The following is a 12,731-nucleotide window of genomic DNA, read 5'->3' as shown; positions in this document are numbered from 1 at the left end:
ATATAAAATTCAATCTATAGTGACAAAAAGGAAGTCAGTAGTTGCCCGAGACCAGAGTGGAGGGAAAACTGACATAATTGAATGCAAGGTAACTTTAGAGGTGATAGAAATATTTGTTATCTTGGTGGTAGTAATGGTTTCCTGGGAGTATATATACATAACAAAGCTCATTAAAGCGTATAATTTAAATATGTGCCCGGTTGTTTTACATCAACTATACTTACAAGTTGCAGTAAAGCTGTAAACACATGGAGGTAAAATATAGGCACTTCTGGAATAGCAGATAATTCACTGCCAACTTTCTGCTGCATTAAAAAGTATTATAGTGATTTCTTGGTGCATAAGAAATTGATCCCAATTGGAAACACAGAAATATAAGAAATAAAAAGCTATATAAGGGTAGAAATGTAGGTATATAAAATCAATACTGAATTTAAAAACAACAAGAATAATGTCACCTGGAGCATTAAGTAAATTAGGAACAAATATACCCAACAATACAACAGCCAGTAAATAAACGTAGGTAAATTATGGAAAATCCAAAATATTGTCTGTCAAGAGGCAGAATTATTAACTTACACTGAATTATGATAAGTGAGGGAAACATTTTATTTTTTAGGACAGTCAGTAAATGAATAGTAAATAATAATAATAATTAATTAAATACTTCAAAAGAAGGTAATAGAAAAGAGATAACCATAAACAGATGAGAAAAACTAATAAAAAAATAATAAGATCGTGCCTCTAAACCCAAATATAATTACATTAAATGAAAATGGACTACACAGACTAAGATCAAGTTAATTTTAGGGCATTTTTTTTCCTCATAAACTTCTATGATTTAATGTTAAATTATGTTCATAAATTGGAGAAAGTAATTGACATTTGTGGCTACATTTATTAGTTTAATAACTTCTTATTCAAATATATACACAGAAAAGTACACAGGTCATAAATATTAAAATTATGCTTTCATAATGAATTTGCACAAATTGATGCACCCATATAATGAGAACACAGATCAAGGAACAGAGCATTTACTATGACAATAGACAACAGTTATAAGTTTAATATGTATAAAGTAATTAAAATATTTTAAAAATAATTTCCATTGTAAGTTCTTATTTGATCTTTGAATTATCTAAGTATATTTTTTATTGTCTATGAAATAGGAGGTTTATTTTATGTATATTTACTATGTCTAATTTAATTTATTTCTGACCAAAGAACAACTTCTGAATGATTGCAAATCTTTTATATTCTTTGAGACTTTCATTATTAGCCAGCATGTTGTTGACTTTGGTAAACAATCCCTACGAACTTGAAAATAATTTGAATTCTGTAATCACTGAATACAATTTTCTATATCCATAAATTAGGTCAAGTTTACCAATTGTGTTAATCAGATCTTTGAATTTACTTTTTTTTTTTTTTTGGCTTTTGTTTCTGTTGAGACAGGTGCATTAATACCTCATACTATTATTGTAGATTATTTTATTTTTCCTTTTAGTTCTGCTAAGTTATGATTCATATATTTTGAAGCTATTGGTTATGAACATATAGATTTAAGATTGTGATTATCTTCTTGCTGAATTTTGGTTATCTTATTATTATGAAATATCCATTTTTCTCTATTAATGTTTCTTGCCTTAAAATTTACTGCGTCTATATTTGTCTAACTGAAAAAGATAACCTTTAGTCAATGTTTGCATTACAGTCCTTTTTTACCCACTTGTGGTCATCTTTCCTCAGTGTTTGTATTTTGAGTGTATCTTGCATTATGTGTATATTTTTGGTTTCCCAGTTTCAAATTTTAGTCTTTTTATTTGGAGTAGTCAGTCTATATATATTTTAATTACTGACATAGTTGTGTTAATATCTATCATTTTCCTACTTTTTTTTCCTTTTTAACCCGTCTGTTTTATGTTTCTCTTTTGTCCTGTCATATATATATGTATTTTTTTTTAGAGGGGGAGATAGAGAGAGAGAAGGGGCAGAGGGAGAGGGAGAGAGAGAATCCCAAGCAGGGTCCACGCCCAGCACAAAGCTGGGTGTAGGGCTTAATCTCACGACCCTGAGATCAGGACCTGAGCCAGAATCAAGTGTTCCATGCTTAACCAACTGAGCCACCCAGGCGCCCCTATCCTGTCATATACTTAATCACATATTTTATTACCACATTTTTCTACCAGTCCATTTGTTCTTTATGAATTATTATAATTTAGTGGTTACCCTAGAGCACTTTTTCATCTTGGCATTGTTGATACTTTGGTCTGAATAATTCTTTGTTGAGGAGATTCTCTTGTGTTTTGTGGAATGTTTAGCAGTATCCTTGGATTCTATTCACTAGATGCCTATTGCACCCCTTTCCCCAGTAGTGACATCCAAACTAAAATTATCAGATATTGCCAAATAACCCTTGGGGGCAAAAATGCTCCCTCATTGATAGTCCCAAAACATACAATATGCGTTCTTGAATTTTGTAGTCAGTGAAATCATTCATTTTACCAGTTCTATAGTAGAGTTGAACCTTGAAATACTTTAAATTCATTTACCCCTTTCAACTTTTCATCATTTTCATGTAGTTTAGTACAACATAAATTTTAAACTCCACCGTATATTGCCACCAATTTTGTATAGTAATTTAGCCATATATTTATATATACATATATTTTTATTGTATATTTTTTGTTATTGTTTGCTTTGTTTTTTGATGGGTAAATCAAATTACATTTTCACTATAATTAGATTTCTCAAAAATCTTTTTTATTGAGGTATAATAAATATATTATATTGGTTTCAGGTATACAACATAATGATTCAGTATTTGCATATATTGCAAAATGATCACCAAAATTAATCTAGTTAACATCTATCACCCTATATAGTTACAACTTTTTCTTCCTGTGATGAGAACTTTTAAGATCTACTCTTAGCAACTTTCAAACATGTAATACACTATTATTAACTATAGTCACCACGTTGTATATTACCAAAGTTATAAGGATGCAATTTGAGAAAACAAAGACTTATACATCATAGTGACAGAAAACAAAATTAGATATGCACTGTTATAACCATAACTCTTCCTCTTATCATGGGATAGAGTGTGCACTGATTTTGTCTCAGGTTTTAATCTCATGCCTACTGGTCAAAGCTCATTGGGAAATTGAGAGAAAAATAAAAATTAGAGAAGTAGTCAACACATTGTTGATATAGGGAGGTTTTGTTTTGTTTTGTTCTTTACATGTGCTGTTCCAAGATAATTTCATCATTAGTGTAAGAGTATATGTATGAAAGAGAGGATAACAACATAAACTTAACAGAGGTCACATCTATGCAGGTACAACCATAATAAACGGGGCTACAGTGACTTACAAAATTTTACTTGGCCTAAAATTGTAATTTATCCTCAAGTCCATTAATATTGATTTATTAAATGGACATAGATAAGGAAATATTACTCTTCTACATTGATTGTCCCATTATTTGTTTCTAATTCAAGTTTCATTGCATTAACTAAGAGTATAATAACCTAATCACAATTGATAGGTAGCAGTTTTCTTGATATGAATACAACTCATCTTCAGCTGAAAACTTACTTTGAAGTGAATTATGGGAAAATTAATGATGTTGTTATTCGTATTTATTTCTTTTTCCTCTAGGGTTGGAATACAATGGAATTTTTTTTCAAGTTTTTATTTAAATTCCAGTTAGTTCACATACAGTGTAATACTAGTTTCAGGGGTAGAATTTAGTGATCCATCACTTACATACAACACTCAGAGCTCATCACAAGTGCCCTCCTTAATCCCCATCACCCATTTAGCCCATCCCCCTGCCCACCTTCCCTCAGCAACCCTCAGTTTGTTCTCTACAGTTAAAAGTCTGTGAAATTCATGGACTTTACACTGATCTCACTCATGCCACCTTTGGTTATGCTTTTTGACCCCATATTTAAAGTTTTGGGAAACTTCATATATGTCCTTATTTAAAATTTATTTATCTGTATATGGTATTTTTATAATTATCATTTATTATATAAGGTATATTACAGATTGTCAGGAGACAATGCTCACATATCTTTCCATCCCTCTTAGACCCTTTCTCTATCCTGACCTCCCTTACAATATTTAGTTGAAACAGGACACAAAGAAAACTTTAAATGAAATTTAGTTACAAAATACGGAGAAAAGGAATGAAAAAAGGTATTGTATTTGAAGAAAAAGTGACTGAGAAAGAGGCATATGTGAGGGTGAGGCAGAAATAGAAAATGGAAGGAGGGAGAAAAGACCCCAGGGTGTGTTGAGGAGAGTAGGGTGGTAGATTTGGGCAGATGGCTAGCAAGCAGAACTATTTCTGAATAAGCAAGATATCTGAATGGGTAATCAGGGGATAGAAAAGTGCTGTAATTGTATAAATGACAGCTCTAAAATTTCTTTAATATATATAAATAATACCTGCATGACAAATGGAATTAATAAGGCTAATTCATTACTTCCAAAAATAAGAAAAATCACTTTCTGGTAGTTAGGCTTGCACTTTGCAGGACCTTTTAATACCATTATAAAAATACTGTATTTTGTACCCTATGAATTTTGTTTGACACATGTGTGATTAGAGAGTTACTGCCAGTTATAGAGCAGGGAATGATTAAACACTTTTGACATATAAAATTATGCAGCATTTTGAATACATGTGTAATACCCTTAATTGATAAATTTAAGGCCACCATCAGTGTAAGGGAAAAATGGAATAGCATAGGGAAAAAAAAAAAGAAAGAAAAAGAAAAAGGAATTAAAGACAGTGCAAACCAATCATGCAGTCAATCCAAATTCCAATTAAAATATTAAGGCCATATTAAATCAGCTTTCAGCATACAAAAACTTAGAGATTTCTGCACCTGTCAGTCTTTCTTGAGAAATTTACCACATCAGGGGGTAGCAGACTTTTTCCATTAATGGGCCAGACAGGAAATAATTTTCATTTTGTCAGCCATATGATCTCTGCTGCAACTCCTCTACTTTTGTAGTTTAGTGTGAAAGGAGATATAGACAGTATGTAAACAAGTGGGGATGACTCTGTTCCAGTACAACTCCATATCTGGCCCTGAGATGTAGTCCGTCAGCCCCTATACTATAGGATAAGCTCCATTTAGCCAAATGATGCGTGGGAAAACTTCAGTACAAGATGGATATGGGACATGTAAAAATACATGAATGTAAATAAAAAACAAAGGTGAGAATGATGGTGGATCTATTAATGCGCAAATGCTATATATTGTGTCAAAGTACAAAGAATGCAACCAAAACATTAGAAGAAGAGAAGGAACAGAAAAAATAGAAATAAAAAGCCATTTTTTGGGTACAACAAATATGTAGATGTGAAAGGATAACTGAAACAAGTAGTAAACCAAATAGCAAAAAATAAAATAGGAAAAAAGAGATCGTGTATTTAAAAGTGTAGGTATGCAAATTTCACTAGAACAAAAATACAAACCCTCCTAAATTATTTTTAAGAGCAAAAAATACATATCTCATCAATTAAGAAACAGTATATCTAACAAAATACACATTATAAAATATTTTGATAGAAGAGTGCCTGGACCTCAATCGGTAGAGCATGTGACTCTTGATCTTGGGGGCATAAGTTTGAGTCCCACTTTGGGCATAGAGTTTACTGATAAATAAATAAATAAATAAATAAATAAATAAATAAAGTCTTAAAAAATATTTAAATAGAATCAAGACAAAACATAATAGTAATAAAAATAAATGTGAAGGTAATAAATTACCTATTAATAGAAAATAATTTCAATTTGCCCCACTCGATAAAACTCATCTATATGTTGTGTACTAGAGATGCATGTAAAATAAAGTAATTCAGAAAGGCTAAATATAAAGAACAAGACAAAAGAATGAAAATAAAAACTACAGATAGCAGATAAGTAATTTTAATATCTAAGCAGAGTTCAAAACTACAAACATTAAAGATATCAAAGAAGAACATGATTTAATGTTAAAATCTACAGTCTTCAGTGGGGATACAGGAATAACAGGAATACTCAGGAATATTTATGCATCAACAATGACTCTTAGGAAATTAGAACTGCAGGTATTTCAAGAAGACTACAAAAAAAGTCACTAATAAGGAAACTCTTATCAGCTCTCTCAGTAGAATATAGATCACATGGACCAAAAATAAGTAAGAGTATAGAATATGTAAATAAATAATCTATAGGATTGATGTTAATATGTCTTACAGATTTACTTTAGGCACATAAGTGTTAAAAAACATTTACATTTAAAAAAATTTACATTTTATTTCCGGAAAAAAAAAGTACCTTTTCAAGACACATTTGTCAAAGGAGTTGAGAATAAAGGTTTAGCCAAGATTGTGTACTTTTTCATTTACAGTTGAATGACTTTTCCTCAAATCTCACACATTACATTCTACATTCATTTCTTGCCCAACTGCATATTCTCTAGAGACTCAATCTTTCATTCTCTGGAAAGGGAGAGGAAGTTATTTTTTTTCATTATAAAAGACAAACAAAATTTACATGACAAAACAGCATAAATTAAGTCAAAAGATAACTGACAAACTGGGAGAAAATACTCAAGACATATACTTCAAACTGCTAATATCCTTACTATATATAAAAAAAAAAAAAAGTTGAAGGAGCCAGAACCAAAGACCCAACAGGAAAGTATATATTTTTAACCTTCTTGCATTTCTAATTGTCTTAGCCGTCTACTTCTGGTGGGGAAAGAATGATTATTTATGAAGCTTTTTGGTCACCTACACTATGCTTCAATTTTGAATCAAAATGGAAGATGAATTTGGCAAGAAACTAATTTTTTATAGAAATAAAGCCACATAATTATATCAACACTAATTACAAACCACAGTAGCTTTTAGAGGTATATATTATATATACCTTGTAATGGATAGTTATACCAATTATGAGTTTATTAAGCTAGGAGAAAGGAGTCAGTTTTAGGCAGAATTTAGAGTATGCAGTGAATTTTTGATGCCATCAATATTCCCTTAATCCCATCTTTGAAATCTAATTCTCTCCTTCCTACTTTTAAAGCCTATTGTAATATCTCTTCACACACACACTAAGTATTACCTGACTGATCAGGGCTTAGAGGGCTATCTGAAGGGCATTTGCATTTTGCAAAGTACTTGAAGTGTGAATGCCATGGGTCGGATATCAGAGAGACAATATAAAGGCCATCAGACCTTTCCAGAATTCTCGAAACCATGTTATGCTTACTCTGAGTAAAGCTGCCCTGTGCACATTTAGTTTAACCTAAAGCGTGGCTATACATATCAATTGCCTTATCTCAAGACTGCTAGAAGAGTTTCTAAGTCATCCTTCCTCCAACCATCTTTGCTTTAATTTAATTCAAAAATTCAAATTCTCCCTATGTAGCTTTTTATTTAGACTAAATAATATTCACTTATCCATTTCTAATAAAAATGAATTTAGACAAGTGTCAGAAAAGGTTCCACATTGTAAATGAAATAAATTTAATTCTTTGAACTTTCTATGCTAATTTGCTTTCTAATAAGCTCCTCCATGTAAATTGCCCTAGTCACTAGTCACTCTATGTCTGGCTAATTTTGTCAGCTGCAGGGGAGATTATCTCTAAGATCACATTATAATAATGACATTTAAAGATTATTTTTAAAATAAAAAGACTATTGTTACATGTCATAATAAAGAAAAGATTATCAACTTCCCTTCTCTATAGCATATATATTTTGGTTACTGAAATTTGGTAGGGATGACAAGTATATAAAGAGGAACTACACATAGTTCTGATTCCATAAAATTTATTCAAATTAGCAGAATTAAGAAAAAAATGAATATGAGGTCAGCAGAAATGGTTTATTCATTTTTTTTCCAGACAAGCTTGTATTAATTGATCATTCTCAGAACTGAAGGAAATTTAAAGAAAATAAATTTAAAAATTCCCCAGCTATTGAAACCAATATGGGGTTATTCTTTGAAGGACATAGCATATAAAAATAATGAAAGTTCATTCTGCTTTTCGATTAAGAACATAATCTTTTTTTTTAAGATTTTATTTATTTATTTGAGAGAGACAGAGACAGAGAGAGAGAGAATGAGCAGGGGGAGGGGCAGAGGGACAAGTAGACACAGGGCTCAACATGGGGCTCTATCCCAGGACCCTGAGATCATGACCCGAGCTGAAGTCAGACGCCTAACTGAGCCACCCAGGTGCCCCAAGAACATAATCTTTATTCATAGTTTGCTTTCTTCAGTGGACAAAAAGTATTACAAAAAACAATGGATACTTTTCTCCCCCTGGTTTGTTTATATATATTTACTGTGGTAAGAACACAACATGAAACTGATGAAATTTTAAGTGTACAATACGGTATTGCTGGCTATCGGCACACTGTTGTACAGCAGCTCTCTAGAACTTACTCATCTTGAAGAGCTAAAACGACATTCTTGAGATTAGTGGGATGAAGGAAAAGTTTCTGGGAGATTCCACTGCTCTGAGCAAGAGTACATGTTTGTACATATAAAGAGAAAGAATGATAGCTTTTGCATAATATAGAAAATTGGCAAGAGCACTGAGATTGTATCATTTCTGAGTTTGAGTCTAAATATCACCACTTACAAAATGTGTAACTTTGAGATACTTTTTTAAAAAAATCTTTAAAATAGACATAATAGTAACTGACTCTCAGAATTATGAGAAGAAGGAAGGTAAACGATGTACAGGTTTTGTTTTGTTTTTAAGTGTAGGGTACTAACATACGTAGGTTAATGTGTTTTTATCAGACCATAACTGAAGTTTTATTGATGTACAATATTCCTTAGGGTATCCTATCAGACAATTAAAATTTGCCACTAAATGACTGCTTTTCTGGTGTTGTGGGAGCAATGTTTTTGCTTGAGAGAACAAGCAAGAATTGATATGGATACAGAGGTTCAGACCAATGCCATTGTCTTAAAAGTTTAAACTTTTAAGTTAAAGTTAAATGTTTATACAAACATTCATAAATTGTACATCAGACATACACATCTCCTGATATATCAGGGCACCTTATTTTCATTCTCAGTTCTATTACTAATTTGCATATCACTGGTCCTCAGTTTTCTACAAATGTAAAATAACCAAAGGAGATATTCATTTTATTCAGACTGGACAAGATAGTGACCAATGGAGAGTCAAGAAGATGGGTCAAGAAGAGGGTCAAGAAAATCACAAAATTATGATGTGAAGTTAGGCTCTGGGGAGCCCTGTCTACCTCACTTCAGGCAGAACAGCTTTGCTTTTATCTTCCCCAGTTTCATGAAAGATTAACTATACAAAAACAGTGCCAAACATGAAAATATAAAGATCCTTGTAGCTCTAATATCCTGTGATTAAAAAATTTTATATAAAGCTCTGTCATGGAAAATTCAAAATCCTCACAGGTATACGATAAATGTTGTGGTTGTACGATTTTCAACCAAAAGAAGATAAAACAGTAGTCTCTATGCTTTACTCCTATGGTATGATGAATGCATATTCACACATGATATCATGCATATCTCTCTTCAATCACTATACTTTCACACTGATGATGATGGAACAGAGCTAACCAGGAAAGGACTGGAATATTCTGCAGGTAAGGTAGTCAAAAGAGGCAGGCAGAAACTGAATTATCAGTCAGGAAAAGAGGAGGACGTAAGTAATAAGATTGCTGCAGGACAATCTGAGAGAGTCAAGCATTGCAGGTTTAAATCAGCAAGATCCACAGTACAAGTAGACAGAGGACCAAAGACCTCTTTCCGAATCTCTCCAGCGTGGGATCTAGCAGCTGTGATCCCTGAGAGGTAGGAGAGTGATGTTGTGTGGGAAAAGCGGCAGGAGTGAAATCTTTGTTGGCAAACGTGCTTTCTATTTTACATTGACATCCTTGACTGGCTCTATTAAGGACTACTGTTAAAATAACAACTAATATCTAAGATGATTTATTTCAGCAAAAATTACTTGAAAATTGAAAGCATTTGGAGGCACCGTAGAAGTAACTGAAAAGAAGTATGATGAATCTAGAAAGACACTGATCTTCACAGTGAAGCATGAAGATGAAAGCAGATGAATAGTAAACTTTCAAAGTTTTTCATATTGTTTGGATTTAATTTGAATGTGAGTGTTTGATGCATTAAATGAGACAGAATTATTTCTATAGTATTCCAGATGAAAATTTTGTAAGTGAAGAGGAGACAAAAAGACCCCAGTAAAATCTGAGATTTTGTTTCTGTTCATTTTTCAGGCAGGAAGGACCGATGGCAGGCATGCTGTACTCTGGAGTATGAACACAATGATGAATAATACAGCCTACCTGCTCTCAAACAACACAGAGTGTAAGGGATATAAAAAGAGAGTAAATGGAATGTAATACTGTAAACTTCACAATAAAAAAAAAAAAAACCAACTGCTGCATTAGCATAAACAAAAAATCCTTTCCCTGGTGTTCATCTGACATCACTTAATTTTTTATGGGTGAGAGGACTTATATTTTAACTGTCTATATTCAAATATGGACAAGATATCCACTGTACAGCCCAAAGTGAAAAATCAATGGACTCTAAATGAATGCCTGCCGGTCACTGCTGTCAAAAGCACAGTGTAAAAAAAAAAAGAAAAAAAAAGCACAGTGTATGTTATGTTGGAAAAAAGCCAACTTGAGGTTTTAAGATAACAGCAAATTGCAGTTTGGTAGGGGATGAATCAATTGTCCTATCTTCAAAGCAGTGTTGTATAATTTGATATTGGAATTCATTATTTAAAAATAATCTTATTGAGAACAGACTGATTTTAGTATAAATTGGAAATATTTTAACTCATAATATAATGCATATTCCTTATAACACTCTCTTTTTCTTTTTGATCAATAGGTTGAATTTTTATTCATGATTGTTCTTTTTTTAAGAAAGCCATCTTTTTAAACAATTAGAATTCTATTAGTAAAAATAAGTTTGCTTTCAATATTAAAAAACATAAAAATATTTCTAGAAAATTAAAGTTATAAGCTTTCAACTCTAATTCTTTAATTGCTATGCTGGGATATCATTCTTCATTGGCAGAATTAGAAAAGCTTGATGGACTACACTTTGCCAATTAGGAAACTACTAAATTCCTGTGTATAGGCCTCCTGTTCCCTAGTGCTTTTTTTCAGAATGCAACAATACAGCTTACAATATAATTGCAAACCAAGTTCTAAATCAAATGATAATGTTTCCTAACTGTGTTCATTATGATTGCCTTCTTATCCTAATTAGTGTCATGGCATTAAAGGGGACTTAATAGGACATCAGTGATGCTTGAAATGGGACATGATAGAAAGTCTGGTGTGATCACACCATTCTTTGATGTTATTGAAATTTTATATTGCCTTCCTACCCTCCTTTCTGCAGCAAGAGATCAGTAAAACACACACACACACACACACACACACACACACGATGTAAAGCCTATAGAGATAGATTATAGATAGATAGATGAGAGATAGATAGATAGAGATCTATCATCACTAGCTTTGTTTCTATATCTATATATAATGAAATGACAATTGTATATTTTTCCTTCCTTGATCCTCTCAGATTGGAGAACTGGAGTAAGTTTATTTAGTTTATTTAGCTAATTCCCTAAATTATGACTTATTTAGAGATGATAGGTAAATTATTAATTTCCTACTTTCTTCACTTGTAATAAATGAAGAGAAGACACAGCAACTTCTGGAAATCAAATTAGAACAATTTTCTTAAAAGTATTCAATCCTATATACTAATGTTTTGTAAAACAGAGAAACTGTAACTATACTCCAGGGGGCAAAAATAACCCTTGCTTCGTTTTCAGTGTGGTCTTCATATGATGCTATTTTGTTTCAGATAGCATCTGAAGTCTGATTATGCAATTTCATATTTTAAACAACCCTCTGTTCAAACAAATAAAACAGACCCACACAAAACTTTTCAAAATACCTGATTCATTGACCACCAAAACATGAAAATAATTAAAATGGCACCAGGCCTGTATACAAGTAGAAAATGCACATGACCTGAGCCGAAGGTAGATGCTTAACCATCTGAGCCACCCAGCTGCCCCAAGGGCTTTGTCAACTTCTATAATCAGTATTTTAATTTAAGAAAATATGTTAACTGTAAATGCATTGATGCCCTTCACTGTCCTACTATAGTAAAGGAAAGTTTATCTTTTCAGAGGGTGGGTACGTGTATTTATTTCTCATTTCAATATTTCTTTTTTATTCATATATGAGTTTAATATACTAAATTACAATACATTAAAACTTAAAAGAAAGAATAACAGAAGTATTTTTTTATCTACTTTTAAAATTTTTATTTATTTGAGAGAGAGGGAGAGAGCTGAGCAGAGGGGAGGGGCAAAGGGAGAGGGACAAGCATACTCCCTGCTGAGCAGGGCTTGATCCCAGGACCCCAGGATCATGACCTGAGCTGAAGGCAGATGCTTAACCGACTGAGCCACCCAGGCGCCCCAACAAAAGTACTTATAATCACATCACCTCACACATGCGTAGGTTCTTAAAATTTTTTCTCCTGCTAGCTAACTTTATATAATTTTGTGCAATAGCATTAGGGACACAGTTGTATTTTCAAAATTTTTAACTTAACATTTTGTCATTACTAACTCTTCTAATAACTTCCAAAGTGATCA

This window comes from Halichoerus grypus, chromosome 12 (genome assembly GCF_964656455.1).
Source record: "Halichoerus grypus chromosome 12, mHalGry1.hap1.1, whole genome shotgun sequence".
Classification (NCBI taxonomy): Eukaryota; Metazoa; Chordata; class Mammalia; order Carnivora; family Phocidae; genus Halichoerus; species Halichoerus grypus.
This window is presented reverse-complemented; position numbering follows the sequence as displayed.